Below are 10,682 nucleotides of genomic sequence, written 5' to 3' on the forward strand. Positions count from 1 at the left end.
TTTGTGCTTATGCACCAAATAGCAGTTTGGAGTTCCCACCCTTCTTGGAGTCCTTAGAGGGTGTGCTTGAGAGCGCGCCCCCTGGGGACTCACCCGTACTGCTGGGAGACTTCAACGCTCACGTGGGCAATGACAGTGAGACCTGGAGGGGCGTGATTGGGAAGAACGGCCCCCCTTTCGTTATTGGACTTCTGTGCCCTGTATGGTTTGTCCATAATGAACACCATGTTCAGACATAAGGGTGTCCATATGTGCACTTGGTACCAGGACACCCTAGGCCGTAGTTCGATGATCGACTTTGTCGTAGTTTCGTCGGACCTGCGGCCGCATGTTCTGGACACTCGGGTGAAGAGAGGGGCGGAGCTGTCAACTGATCACCACCTGGTGGTGAGTTGGCTTTGATGGTGGGGGAAGATGCCGGCCCGACCCGGCAGACCCAAGCGTGTTGTGAGGGTCTGTTGGGAACGGCTGGCAGAATCTCCTGTCAAGGGAAGTTTCAATTCACACCTCCGGCAGAATTTTGACCATGTTCCGAGGGAGGCGGGGGACATTGAGTCCGAGTGGACCATGTTCCGCGCCTCCATTGTCGAAGCGGCTGATCGGAGCTGTGGCCGTAAGGTAGTCGGTGCCTGCCGCGGCGGCAACCCTCAGACCCGTTGGTGGTCACCGGCGGTGAAGGATGCCGTCAAGCTGAAGAAGGAGTCTTATCGGGCCTTCCTGGCCTGTGGGACTCTGGAAGCAGCTGGCAGGTATCCGCTGGCCAAGCGGAATGCGGCTTCGGCGGTTGCCGAGGCAAAAACTCGGGCTTGGGAGCAGTTTGGCGAGGCCATGGAAGCCGACTTCCGAACGGCTTTGAGGAAATTCTGGTCCACCATCCGGCGTCTTAGGGGGGGGAAGCGGTGTGCCATTGACACTGTGTATAGTGCCGATGGGGCGCTGCTGACCTCGTCCCGGGACGTTGTGAATCGGTGGCAGAGTACTTCGAAGACCTCCTCAATCCCACCGACACGTCTTCCTCTGGGGAAGCAGAACCTGAGGACTCTGGGTTGGGCTCTCGTATCACTGGGGTTGAAGTCACCGAGGTGGTCAAAAAACTCCTCGGTGGCAGGGCCCCAGGGGTCGATGAGATCCGCCCGGATTTCATTAAGGCTCTGGATGTTGTCCCCCTGGGATGGGTCTGGCTTTGATGCGGCGAGGGGGCTTGCGTGTTCCAGTGACCCTGGAGAGCGATACCGTCGGGAGCTTGCTCCTTGTAGGGTCACCCATGGCGGGCCGGTCTCCGGGGTAGGTTCCAGACAAACAAAGAACCCAGCGTGTCGGTACGCTGTGAGGTGGCAGCCCCACCAACCGACTATCCTGCGGAGGGCTAACAACTCACCCAGGAGTAACCCCCTTTGTTATGAAACTGACCAGAGAAAGAAACCGGACTGACCAACACGGTAACGGACCCCAGCCTGCCCCCGACCAACGAGTACAGATCGACCTCCGTCATAAGACCCGTGTCGCCACCTGGAATGTCCCGAGAGCTCTGTCGCTATAACATCACCCTGGCAGGGCTCTGTGAAGAATGATGGCAAGGCAATGGTGAAACAACAGCTGGCAACCATTGCTACATCTGGAGTGGCCCAGAGAGTCGGACCGGCCTTTACGGTGTGGCTCTTGCCATTCCAAAAGCCCTCCGGAGGTCCCTCATCAGCTGGACACCCATAAGCGACAGACTACTGTCTGCTCGCTTCCTCCACCATCACGGAAAGATGACAATGATCGTCGCCTACGCCCCCACCGATGTCGCTGATGAGGATGCAAAGGACGCGTTCTTTGACCAACTCCACCAGGCTGTCGACCAAGCCCCACCACAGGACGTCACCATCATCCTCACTGATGCCAACGCCACTCTATTGAGCAATGATCGGTCCCCCGACTCACCTGTCGGCACCACCTTCGTTGACAGCACAACAAACGACAATGGCAACCGCCTCCTCCTCCTCTGCCACCAAAACAACCTCTGTGTTGCTGACACCTGGTTTCCCCGGAAACGCATCCATCACTGGACGTGGTACAGCCCAGATGGCAGAACCAGGAATGCATTGGACCATATCCTGATATCACGACGCTGGAAGTCGTTTGTAACCAACTGCCGGGTGTTCAGAGGAGCACAGCTTGGCAATACAGACCATCGTCTGCTGGTGGCCCAGCTCAAGCTAAAGCTCCGAGCCAACCAACACAAGACTCTGCCTCGCCCCGACACCTCCCGACTTAGCAACCCCAACATCACCAGAGACTTCAGTTGCTCCATCCGCCGCACTCTCGATGCCCTGGCTCCTGACAAGCTGACAGACTGGGCGGCCTTCAAGGAAAGTGTCCTCCAGTCTGCTCACAATGTCCTCGGACGCCCGCGATCCTCCCCGAGAATGCCCTGGATGTCAGAGAGGACACTCAACATCATAGACCAGCGGCGTGAGGCGACCTCACGGAGTATCGGAGACTGAACCGCCTGCGCAATGTGGCCATCGCTGAAGATAGGGAGAGGTTTTGGCAGGCAGAAGCCCAACCGCTTGAGTCCGCGGCCAACAACAACAACATGAGCCGCGTGTTCAGTCTACTACGCCAAGCCCGTAGCAGCCCACACATGAAGACAGCCCTGGTAAAAGACTCAGACGGCAACCTCATCATGACAGAAGCCAACTGCCTCGCGCGCTGGAAGGAGCACTTTAGCCTCCTCTTTCAGCACAGCACCATCCCGGCTGATCCCACCCTCCTAGTGGCTGCAAACACGGCAGCTCCTAGCGACGCCTGCTGCACAGAACCTGTAACACCCGAGGAAGTGAGAGCTGCTCTGAAGAAGCTGAACACAAAGAAAGCCCCTGGCATCTGTGCCATTACCGGTGAGATGCTCAAGGCCGGCGGTGATGGCATGGTGGAGTGGCTAACCTGCCTATTCAACCAGGTGTGGGAATCGGAGCAGCTGCCCAACAACTGGACCAGAGGAGTCATCATGCCCTTCTGGAAATGCAAGGGTGACAGGCTTGTCTGTGGAAACCACAGAGGTATAACCTTACTCTCCATCCCGGGCAAGGTCTTTACCAGGATCTTGCTCAGCTGTGCCCTTCCAGCAATCAGAAGCTGCCGCCGTCCCCAGCAGGCTGGCTTTATGCCCAACCGCTCTACAACGGACCACATCTCTGCCGTCCGTTTGCTGATAGAGAAGACCCGTGAATTCTGTAAAGATCGCCATCTGTATATCCGATTCATTGATCTGAAGGCCGCCTTTGACACCGTCTGCCACCCTTCACTCTGGAACATCCTCCAAGCTCTCGGAGCACCACCCAAGATCATAGCCCTGTTCAAGCTGCTCTACAGCAATGCAGAGTGCTGTGTCCGTATCAACGGCATTGACTCCGACTGGTTTACTATCTCCAGCGGCGTTCGTCAAGGCTGCGTGGCTGCTCCCGACCTTTTTAATTGCATCATCGACCATATGATGTTCAGGGTTAGTGAGCGCATCCCCGGAGTGTCTTTCGGCAACTACCACCTGACTGACCTGGAGTATGCTGACGACACCATCATGCTCAGCACTTCCTACAGCCAGCTGAGAGACGCTCTGAGCATTTACAGGGAAGAGGCAGCGCGGCTTGGCCTCCAAGTGAGTTGGATGAAAACCAAATTCATGTATGTCGGTGATGGACCAGATCCACCTCCCATCCAAATTGATAGCGACATCGTAGAGCCTGTCAAGAGCTTTGTGCATCTGGGGTCCATGGTGACAGACAATGGGGACCTAAAACCAGAGATTCTCCGCAGAAGAGCCCTGGCAGCATCTGCTCTGCAGTCTCTCTGGAAACCACTCTGGCGGCACGCAAGACGAAGCTCCGCATTTACAACCTCGCCGTACTCTCTATCCTGCTTTATGGCTCAGAAACATGTCCCCTGAACGACACCCTGGCCACAAGAATCGACGGTTTTGATAGCAGGGCTCTCAGAACCATCGAGAACATCAGATGGCCCCAGCGAGTCTCCAATAAAGAGCTCAGGGCCCGCACGTGCCAGCCCCGAGCATCTTCCTTGGTCACCCAACGCCGCACCGGCTGGTTTGGCCATGTCCTTCGTCTACCACCAGACCATCCGACACGAGACATTCTCCAGTTTGACCCAAAGGCCACAGGCTGGAGACGACCACGAGGGAAACCCCGCACTCGATGGCTCGACATCGTTGCGGGTGACCTCCAACAACACGGAGTTGCTGTAGAGGATGCAGAACAGCTGGCTCAAAACCGCCAGCATTGGAAAAACCCGGTTCATCTGGTCGGCTCAACGCACAGGGACGGGACCCCCCGACCTTCGCTGGAGCAATAATCAATCAATCAATCAATCTGGATGTTGTGGGCGTGTCATGGTTGACACGCCTCTGCAACATCGCGTGGACATCGGGGACAGTGCCTCTGGACTGGCAAACTGGGGTGGTGGTTCCCGTCTTTAAGAAGGGGGACCGGAGAGTGTGTTTCAACTACAGGGGAATCACACTTCTCAGCCTCCCTGGTAAGGTCTATTCAGGGGTACTGGAGAGGAGGGTCCGCCAGGAAGTCGAATCTCGGATTCAGGAGGAACAGTGTGGTTTTCGTCCTGGTCGTGGAACACTGGACCAGCTCTATACACTCTGCAGGGTCTTTGAGGGTGCATGGGAGTTTGCCTGTCCGGTCTACATGTGTTTTGTGGACTTGGAGAAGGCATTCGACCGTGTTCCTCGGGAGGCCCTGTGGGGGGTGTTTCGGGAGTACGGGGTACCGCACAGTCTTATCCGGGCTGTGCGGTCTCTGTATGCCTGGTGCCAGAGTCTGGTCCGCATTGTCGGCAGTAAGTCGGATTCGTTCCCGGTGAGGGTTGGGCTCCGCCAGGGCTGCCCTTTGTCACCGATTCTGTTCATAACTTTTATGGACAGAATTTCTAGGCGCAGCCTTGGCGGGGATGGAGTCCGGTTTGGGGGCCTCAGCATTGCGTCACTGCTTTTTGCAGATGACGTGGTGCTGTTGGCTTCCTCAGGCCGTGATCTTGTTGAGGTTTATTGTTCTATATTCTTTATCAATTATCCATTATCTTTTATCGGTCAAATCACAATACACTACGAAGCCAATAGGCCGAGACACTTGCTCCAGCCAAGAGGCTGAGTCAAGGTCCTAGCCACAGGGCCAAGAAGTGGTCAATGCGCATTGCACCGTTCCCGGAGGTACTGCAATACCGGGCCGATGCGTGGGGTGGACAGAGCAAGCGCTTATTCCAACTCCCAATTGCAAAAATCAATCCATATCTTCAAAGCCTCATAAGGGCCCTTGACAGTGCACAATCTTAGAACCACAAGCCCTTGATAGTACACAATCTTAGAACCACAATCGGTTACTTTAATGTTACTTTATGATTAGGGAGTTGAGGTTAGGGTTATAGTTAGGATTAAGGGTTAGGTATAGGGTTTGGGTGTTGGTTAAGGTAAGGGTATTGTGCATGCATTTTGAAAACTTTACGGCACTTTAGGGTTTAAATGAAATGAAATGATCTGCATTTTTATAGCGCTTTTCAGGTCAATGACTTCCCAAAGCGCTTTACAATGTGCTCTACATTTCCCAATAGCGGCCTTGCAGCCATGTAAGGCGCTCACCTGCTTATTGGGGGTATTAGGGGTTCAGTGTCTTACCCAAGGACACTTCGACATGTAACACGGATGAACTGGGATCCCTTGATCCCGAAACGAGTGCTCTACCTCCTGAGCTACTGCCTCCCCAGATGTTTGTATGTTCTTTATTAGAATATATAAATAAATAATCAAAATAAACTGTGATACAAATGATCATCCAAGCTAAAAGACCTGCATAAATATATATTATAAACATTTTAGATTTGTTGCTGTCATAGTTGCCCATTGCCCTCACTTGGGCCCGCCCATTTGGCGCCAGCTGCTGCTCCTTGCCTGATCGGATTCCCTCCTATTTAAACTCAATGCTCTCATTCACTCCTTGACAGTCCGTCAACGAGCCTTTGCACTTGCAAGACCTGTATTTTGACTCTGTCCGACATCCTTCTTGTGTATCCGGTATCGATCCTGCCTGTCTTGTCCTGTCCAGTATCTTGCTCCAGTCTCCAGTATCCGGTATTGATCCCGCCTGTCTCGTCCTGTTCGGTATCTTGCTCCAGCATCCGCTGTTGATCCCGTCTGTCTGGTCCTGTCCGGTATCTTGCTTCAGTATCCGGTATCGATCCCTCCTATCTCATCCTGTCCGGTATCTTGCTCCAGTCTCCAGTATCCGGTATTGATCCCGCCTGTCTTGTCCTGTCCGGTATCTTGCTCGTGTATCCGGTATCAATCCCGTCTGTCTTGTCCTGTCCCGTATATTGGTCGTGTATCAAGTATCAGTATTGATCCCGTCTGTCCCGCCCTGTCCGGTATCTTCCTTGTGTATCAGTATCAGTCCCGCCCCGTGCAGTATCTTGCCCGTGTATCAGTATCAGTCCCGCCCCGTCCGGTATCGGGTATCGGTCCCGTCTGTCGTGTCCCATTTTGATCTCTTCTGCCCAGTGATCGCTGAATCGCTGGCGTTTGTGTTACCGCGCATGACTGCCCCGTTCCCGTGAAATAAAGCTTGTGTGAAAACGTTACGTTTAGGGTTTAGGTTTAGGGTTATTGTTATATTTATGGTCATGGTTTTGGCTAGTGTTAGGGTTGGAGTCATGGTTTTGGCTAGTGTTAGGGTTGGGGCTAATGTTAAGGTTAAGGTTTAGGTTAAGGTCAGGGGTTAGGGTTAGGGTTAGCGTTAGTATTAGGGTAAGGATTTAGGGTTTGGGTTAAATGGCTAGGGTTAGAATTAGGGTTAGGTAAGGGTCAGGTTTAGGAATAGGGTTAGGGTTAAGAATAGGTGTAGGGCTAGGGTTATGGGTAGGGTTAGTGCCAAATGACCAAGACAATGTCACCATGCGTAGACCAGCCCGACATTTGAATTGGGATCATACCATTGGCTATACACCGTCACAGTACACAGACCATTCATTTTGCCCTCTTTGCAAATGTGTGTAGCAGACAAAGGGCAATCATTGTCAGGATTATTGTAAAGAATTCAGCAGACTGCTGATCCATGAAATGGATAAGGGACATACAGAGGATGACCGACAGACAAAAAGCATTGCCATGTTAGTAGTCAGTTAAAGTGGAAAAACCCTTCAATTGTATTTCTATGTGAAGACAAAATTATACTTACATTTTTTGAAAATATATTTTTATCAATAAAAACATGTGCGGGACTGTGAATTTTTTTTAAATATTGTGGTAAAATTCATTAAAATTGAAATGTATAATATAGCTGATTACAGCTTACAGCGTACTAATATACCTATAAAAGGTATTCTAATATTTTGAGGTGGGATATTTTAGTAAGCAGCAATTATAAAACAATAAAAAACTTAAAAATTTTGGTGGATTTTTAGTGAATTCAGAATGCATGACATTTTAATTGTATCACAGAAATTATCAAAGTTTTGGAGACATTCCTGTAGCCTTTGGAAAGCGTTTCAGAGAGGGTATGTTCCTGTTCATTCAATAAAGTAATGCAGCACCTGTCAGATCCCGAACAGACGGTGGACCCAGACACGTAACGTTTTCATACAAGCTTTATTTTACGGGAACGGGGCAGTCATGCGAGGTAACACAAACGCCAGCGATTCGGCGATCACTGGGCAGAAGAGATCAAAATGAGACACGACAGACGGGATTGATACCAGACACCGGACAGGGCGGTAGTGATACTGATACACGGGCAAGATACCGCACAGGGCGGGACTGATACTGATACACGAGGGAGATACCGGACAGGGCGGGACAGACGGGATCAATACTGATACTGGATACACGAGCAAGATACGGGAAAGGACAAGACAGACGGGATTGATCCCGGATACACGAGCAAGATACCGAACAGGACAAGACAGGCAGGCTCAATACCGGATACTGGAGACTGGAGCAAGATACCGGACAGGACGAGATAGGAGGGATCGATACCGGATACTGGAGACTGGAGCAAGATACTGGACAGGACGAGACAGACGGGATCGACAGCGGATACTGGAGCAAGATACCGGACAGGACGAGACAGGCGGGATCGATACCGGATACTGGAGACTGGAGCAAGATACCGGGCAGGACGAGAAGGCAGGATCGATACCGGATACACAAGCAGGATGTCGGACAGAGTCAAAATACAAGTCTTGCAAGTGCAAAGGTTCGTTGACGGACTGTCAAGGAGTGAATGAGAGCATTGAGTTTAAATAGGAGGGAAGCCAATCAGGCAATGAGCAGCAGCTGGCGCCAAATGGGCAGGCCCAAGTGAGGGCAATGGTCAACCATGACAGCAACAAATCTAAAACGTTTATAAATATATATTTATGCAGGTCATTTAGCTTGGATGATAGTGTGTATCAGTTTATTTTGATTATTTTTTATATATTCTAATAAATAACATACAAACATCTGATTTTGGAAAAGTTATAACTTCTTATAATGTAATAATTGAGTTTTGCTGACTTTCTTTCTGTTCTCTTCAGAGAACGGGAAGGCCCCCTTCCTGTTTTTCTCCCATCAGTTTTTCAGGATATATGCAGACACATAAGTGACAAAGGGCAAAGTCGGAACTTAGGGCCACAGGGTACCAACCCACCCAGTCAAGTGATATATTGTATTTGCCTAAATTGAATTGCCAAAGAACAAAATATTTGTATTGTAAGCATCACTGATGGGATGAAAGATCTCACAAGTAACTGTAGACATTCCCCTATATCAAAAACAGAGACCCTAACAAATGACTTGTACCCCTTGAGGAATAATACAGTTGATTTATTAGAGTTACAGTAGTAGGCTGTCAGGGCCTGCAAGGACTTCTCTACTGGCATAAAAAAAATCACCGCACCGCTTATCATCAGTAGGGTCGCAGGGGTGCTGGAGAACAGCCCAGCTATCTTCGGGCAGTGGGCAGCGGACACCCTGAATTGGTTGCTAGCCAGTTGCAGGACACATACAACTCACTTGCTCAGTAACACCTAGGGCCAATTTGGACTAATTAACCCTGACATGCATGTTTTGTTTTTTGTTTTTTTCAGGGGTAATTTCAGAGGAAACCGGAGTACCGGAAGAAACCCACGCAAGCACGGGGGATAATACAACATGCAAACCCCACACAGGAAGGCTGGTATCTGGATTTGAACACATGACCTCAGAACTGTGCCACATTTATTAAAACAAATAGGACAGAAAGGAAGGTCGATAATCTTCACAAATAAAAATGATTTTTGGTGAGTAAAATGTGGCCATTTTCTTAAATAATTTTGCAATTTTATCAGGCTAACATTGATGCTTTTTCATATGTATCACAGTTGTAGCTGCAGTAAATATTTGGTCAAATAAAATAGTTGTTAAGGGTTCGATTGATTCAGATGTAGCGCTACTTAAGGCCTTGGTGTGGAATACACGGGCCGACACTGGTAGCTTGCATAGCCCAAGTCTTTTGGGGTTCCTTTGACATTGGGATTTTGAAAGATTTTTGGGTAAACTCAAACTTAGGTTAAAGGGACAGTGTGTATCATTTGTCATTAAAGAAAAACAGTATAGGGCCACCTAGATGGAGCTGGATAAACAATACACACTGTGTCTCTAATTTAGTCACTTGACAACAGGAACTATTATTATGGGACAGAACTATTTGACGTTTATAGAGTAGTGCTTACATGGATGAATATTTGTATAGATGTTTTAGATTCTATGGATGTATTTTGTGAGGCAGCACGGCGGATGAGTGGTAAGCATTCTACGGCACAGTTCTGAGGTCATGGGATCAAATTCAGCAACCAGCCTTGCAGAGTTTGCATGTTCTCCCCGTGTTTGTGTGGGCTACCACCGGGCACTCCGGTTTCCTTCCACATTCCAAAAACACGCATTTCAGGTGAATTTGCCGGTCCAAATTGTCCCTATGTGTGAATGAGCGAGTGAGTTGTCTGTCTGTGTTTCCTCTGCGACTGGCTGGCAACAAGTTCAGGGTGTCCCCTGCCCACTGCCCGAAGATAGCTGGGATGGGCTCCAGCACCCCCGCGACCCTACTGAGGATAAGCTGTGCCGGTAATGCATGGATGGATGGATGTATATTGTACGAGATGTTTAAATGAAGGTGAAGTCCTGGCAGATTATGAATTGATTTATTGCTGATACGTTGAATTATTTTCATATCTACTCTTAATGTGTTTTTATTATTACTTTTATATCTGATTTTGTGTAGAGAATTTTAAAAATAATATTTGAAAAGTAATAAAATATTTGAAAAACAGCGGACATTTTTATCCAAACTTTATTTGGGGAAAAACCCAATTTAGCCCAACCTCACCCAGTTTATCCGTAGGTAAACTGAGTTTGAGACCCATCCTGTATATTGAAATAAAGCACAAAAGCGCATTAATTCAGTGAAGCATCCAAATATTTACTGAAGAGTATTTGAAGCACCACTCACTTCCACAACATAACAAATGTTATGCTAATTTATAAGAAATCGGCCTGCAGAAGTGTGTCAAACACCAAACAGGCCGCAGAGAGAAAAACAACGAGCATGCATAATGATGGAGATTCAGGCGCCACTCACTTCCTGTTGACCCATTGTTCAGCTTCC

The 10,682-nt window shown here is 49.6% G+C and overlaps 1 pseudogene; it reads right to left on the minus strand.

The window, feature by feature from the left end:
• Positions 1-5,199: 5,199 nt before the first annotated feature.
• LOC148359143 (U2 spliceosomal RNA) lies at positions 5,200-5,335 on the minus strand (annotated as a pseudogene).
• Between the last annotated feature and the right edge of the window lie 5,347 nt (positions 5,336-10,682).

This window comes from Urocampus carinirostris, chromosome 9, assembly GCF_059441175.1.
Source record: "Urocampus carinirostris isolate Australia breed hairy pipefish chromosome 9, RoL_Ucar_1.0, whole genome shotgun sequence".
Classification (NCBI taxonomy): domain Eukaryota; kingdom Metazoa; phylum Chordata; class Actinopteri; order Syngnathiformes; family Syngnathidae; genus Urocampus; species Urocampus carinirostris.